At 34.2% G+C, this 5,329-nt stretch overlaps 1 pseudogene; it reads right to left on the bottom strand.

Annotated features, from left to right (window-relative positions):
• Positions 1–3,020: 3,020 nt before the first annotated feature.
• LOC103253180 lies at positions 3,021–4,184 on the bottom strand (annotated as a pseudogene).
• Between the last annotated feature and the right edge of the window lie 1,145 nt (positions 4,185–5,329).

Genomic DNA, 5,329 nt, shown 5'->3' with positions numbered 1-5,329 from the left:
AAAAGAATTGCTGAACTATATGCTATGATAAATTAACAACCAGAGTACTATGCTTTTGCATAATATCGTTTCTGTTTTAGTCATTCGATTACATGTGTAGTGGTATCTGATGGTTTTAAATTTCATTTTCCTAATTAGAATGATGTTGAGCATCTTTGTATGTGTTTTTTTGTCATTCATGTATCTTCTTTGGTGAGATATCTGCTCAAATCTTTTGCTCATTTCTTGATTGGGTTGTTTAATATCTTAACGGTGAATTTGAATATTATTTGTCCTTTTTGGATACAAGTTCATTGCTAGACATAGGATTTGAAAATATTTTAACCCAATCTGTGATTTGACTTTTCATTTATTATAGATGTCTTTGGAAGAGCAAAAGTTCTTACTTTTGATGAAATCTAATTCATTAATATTTTTCTGCTTTTGATATAGATAAGAAATCATTTCTTAACCCAAGGTTGCAAAAATTTTCTTCCATGATTTCCTCTATAAGTTAATCAATTTAGGTTTATATTTAGGTCTATGATCAACTTTCAGTGTATTTTTGTATACAATACTAGATATGAGTCAAAGTTAATTTGTTTTTGCATTTGGATGTCAATTTTTTTCCAGCACCACTTATTGTAAAACCTATTTTTTCTCTATTGGTTGGTCTTTGCACTTTGTCAAAAATCAATTGACAACATTTATGTAAATCTATTTTTGGGTTATCTATTCTGTTCCACAGATTTATGCATGGATCTTTCAACATGGTTTATTACTGTGGCTTTAGAATAAGTCTTGATTTGGGTAATATGAATTTTCCAATTTTTTCTTTGTAAGAATTTTATCATCCTCCTTTATTATCATAAGACAATTCCTTTTTATTTCTAGTTTCCTGAGAATTTTCATGATGAATGAATAAATGTAGAATTTTTCAAATAATTTTCTTCATCATTGAGATGATTGCATTTTTCCTTGTTTAGTTTGTTAATATGGTGAATTAGTTTTCAATTTATGAGGTTTTGATTTTTTGTTTTGTTTTGGGGGTTGTTTTTGACTTTTCATATAAATCTCAGAGTCAGCTTGTTAATATCTTCAAAAAGTTTTCTGGGATTATAATTGGAATTACATTTAATTTATAAATTGAATTGAGGAGAATTAATATCTTAGCAATATTGGGTATTTCAATCTATAAACACAGAATAACCCATAATTTGTTTAGATATTCATTAATTTCTTTCACCAGATTTGCAGCTTTTAGCATACAAATTCTATACATATGTTTTAAACTTATGCTTAAGTACTTGATTTTTTGTGCAATTGTGAAAATTATTTCTATTTTAAATTTAGAACTTTTTGCTAGTGTATAAAAATACGAGTGAATTGTAAGTTGACCATATATCCTTTGACCTTACTAATCTAAGTTGCAATTTCTAGGTGCTTAAAAAATATTTTTAAAGTTTTTACATACATAATCATATCATCAGCAATTAAAATAATTTTTATATGTTTCTTTTCAATTGTATTTTTAAAATTTTTTTTCCTTTTCTTATTATTCTGACTAGAAGTTCCAGTATGATACAGAATAGAGGTGGTCTGAGAGACATGCTTGCCTTACACCCTCATGATCTTAGGGTGATAGCATTTAGTCTCTTATCATTAAGAATGATGTTAGCTATAAATTTGTCATAGAGTCCTCCTTTATTATCTCAAGACAATTCTGTTTTATTTCTAGTTTCCCTGAGCTTTTCTAGTGAATGAATAAATGCAGAATTTCTCAAATAATTTTCCTCATCATTGAGATGATTGCATTTTTTTCTTGTTTAGTTTTTTAATATGGCAAATTATAGTTTTTAATTTTCAAATGTTAAGCTAGCCTTGCATGCCAAAGAAGAACCCACTTGATCATGCTATCTTTTTAATTTAAAAAAGCAGCTTTATTGAGGTATAATTAGTATACAAAAATACTGCATATATTTGATGTATATAATTTGATGAGTTTGGACATATGAATCTATCCATGATATCATCACCACAATCAAATTAATATCTCCAAAACATCCAAATGTTTCCATGTGTCCCTTTGTGGTTTTATGTGTGTGTGCATGTGTGTTATGAACACTCAGTGATGCCCACTCTTGCCATATCTTTTGTAACATTTTGCATTTATTTTTAATTGATAAAATTTTATATATAGTGTACAACATGTTTGTTGGAAATATGTGTATATTGTGGAATGACTAAATTGATATGTATATTACTTCACACAATTGTCAAAGTTTTGGGGTGAGAACACGTAAAATCTATTTGCCAAGCAATTTTCAAGAATACAGTACATTGTTATTGCTATGGTTTGACTGTGTCCCTCAACGTTTATGAGTTGGAAACTCAATCCCCAATGCAACAGTGCTGAGAGGTAGGAGATTTAAGAGGTAATTGGGTCATGAGAGTTCTGTCCTCATAAATAAATGGATTAATGACATTATCAAGAGAGTAGGTTCTTTTTTTGAAGGGAGATCAGAAAGATGTGCTTCATTTATTTCCTTAACCAGGAAAGGATCATGTGTTTGCTGTGTTTACAGATTTAAAACTACCACTACCAAAACAGAACAAAGAATCCCCCCAAAAAAATTTAAGGGGAGTGGGAATCCCCCAAAGAAATCCTGTTTCAGTTAGAGGGTAAACTATCTGGGTTGCTCACTAGCCAAATTTAAATGTCAGACAGGTGACTTATACATACTTAAAGACAAACAAAGGCTTGGTGTAGAAAGAGTAACTAGCAGACTGTGGAAAGAGGAGGTGAGGGAGCTGGGCAAGGATGACTGCGGAAGAACGTGGGGAAGGACAGGTAGAGTCCATGACCCACATGTGAAATGTCACAAAGTTGGGATTAGTGACTCCTGGGGGCTGGAAAACTTTAGAGAGCCAATGGCTTGCTGCATATTATACCCATGAAAGATTTCTGTTTTTGTGAAAATATTTCCCGTGCACTTGTGGTATTCATCTTTTGAGAGGCTTAATCTTCTATCCATTTTTGTTTAAAATTGCGGAAGTGGGTAATGAGGTCTTTCTTCGTATATGTCCAAGTTTTTCTTTTTCAACTTGGAGTGGAAGTTTGAAATGTGTTCATCTTGATTTTCATGTCTTTGGACAGATAAACCATCTTTTTCAGCTAGATTGCAAAACGAATTTAAAGTATTCCCTCGACGTGGGGCTAATACCACTGCTTTCCTCCTGGGCTGGAGTAATCTCTTTATTGCATCAACAAGGTTGACTCCATACTGGTCAGCAAGCAGGCAGTCAGCACACATAACAGTATCAAAATGTCCTTCCAATTGAGAGACATCTATCTCATTATCCCATCATAAACCCCAGCTTGATATTTTCCAAGTATTCAATATACCAGCCTTCTGATTCCTTGTGATGATGTCTTGTACATTTCTTTTTTTTGAGTTAGAGTGTCACTCTGTAACCCAGACTGGAGTGCAGTGGCCGCTACTGGCCACTGCAGCCTCGACCTCCTGGGCTCCGGTGATCCTTCTGCCTCAGCCTTCCAAGTAGCTGGAACTACAGGCGCGCGCTACCACGCCCGGCTAATTTTTTGATTTATTGTAGAGATGAGGTCTCGCCAAGTTGCCCGGGTGGTTCTCGAACCCGCGGGTTCAGGCAATCCACTCCTCTCAGCCTCCCAAAGCATGGGATTACAGGCTGAGCCACTGAGCCTGGCTGTCTTGTACATTTCTGATGGCCTCTTCATTCCTATCAGTTAGCATAACTTTTCTGACATCTGCAGAAATAGCAACCATGAGCCCAGTCAAGCAAGTCATGCCACCCCCTAGCTCACACACAGTAAGGTCCCTGAATTTATTAGTGTTCTTGAGGCAGTAGTAAGCCAAAACCTCTTCGGACAGCCAGATGCAAACATTTTCTGTATTGTCGTAGCTGGTAAGAGCATTTTCAACATTCAAAGAGCCATCAGTATGCCTTAAGGGGATACTGCACTCAGGATAGAAGACACTTGTATATTGGACCCATACACTACTCTCCTCTCCAGTTCCCTCTCACTTTTTTGGGGGGGATCTCTGTTACTGAAAACAGATTAAATGATTCAATCTTCTCACAGATACATGTTGCAGACAATCATCCAGGTTTTTGCTTCGAAACCTGCCACAGGAGCTTCCACCGGGCAGCTCTCAGGAGTACTGCGACACCAGAGTAGTTTCTTTAAAAAGGTTGTTTGGCCTACTCTTGCTTTCCTCTCTTGTGCTCTCTCTCACCATGGGATGACTTTTATCATGTTATGATGAAGCAAGAAGCCCTCACTAGATGCTCGCCCCTCAATCTTGGACTTCCCAGACTCCATAACTATAGGAAATAAATTATTCTCCTTTATAAATTACCCAGTCTCAGGTACTCTCTTATAACAGCATAAAACACACTAAAACAACTATTAACTACTGTCACCATGTTGTACAATAGATCTCTTCAATTTATTCTTCCCATATAACTGAAATTTGATATCTTTTGACCAACATATCCCCAGCCACCCATGCCCAGACTCTGGTAGCCACAATTCTACCGTCTACTTCTATGAGTTCAACTTTTGTAGATTTCACATGTGACTGAGATTATGTGGTATTTGTCTTTCTGTACCTGGCTTATTGCATTAACATATCACCCAGATTCATTCATGTTGCTGCAAATGGTAAGATTTTATTATTTTTATGACGGAATAGTATTACATTGGGTATATATACCACATTTTCTTTGTTCATTAGTTTGCTGAATGAACATTTTGGTTGGTTTCATATTTTATCTATTGTAAAAAAAATGAACATTGGAGTGGAGACATCTTTTCAACATACTGATTTCATTTCCTTTGGATATACACCCATTACTGAGATTTCTGGATCATATGGTAGTTCTATTTTTAATTTTTTGAAGAATCTCCATACTGTTGTCTATAATGGCTATACTAATTTGCATTCTTACCAATAGTCCAACAGTTATCTTTTGTCTTTTTTATAAAAGTCATTCTAACAAGTATGAGGTGATATCTTTTTGTGAATTTAATTTGTATTTTTCTAATAATTAGTAGTTTTGAGCATTTTTCATATACCAATCGGTCATTTGTATGTCTTCTTTTGAGAATTATCTACACAGGTCCTTTACTTATTTCTTAATCAGATTATTTATTTTCATACTATTGAGTTGTTTGAGTTGCTTACAAATTTTGGATATTAACTCAAATATCAGATATATGGTTTACAGATATTTTCTTTCATTATGTAGGTTGTCCACTCTGTAATTATTTTCTTGGTTATGCAGAAAATTTTAGTTTGACTTG

This window comes from Carlito syrichta, unplaced genomic scaffold (assembly GCF_000164805.1).
Source record: "Carlito syrichta isolate Samal-C Ts95f unplaced genomic scaffold, Tarsius_syrichta-2.0.1 Scaffold66846, whole genome shotgun sequence".
Classification (NCBI taxonomy): domain Eukaryota; kingdom Metazoa; phylum Chordata; class Mammalia; order Primates; family Tarsiidae; genus Carlito; species Carlito syrichta.
The sequence above is the reverse complement of the archived record's forward strand: the minus strand, read 5'-3'. Positions and strand labels throughout refer to the sequence as shown.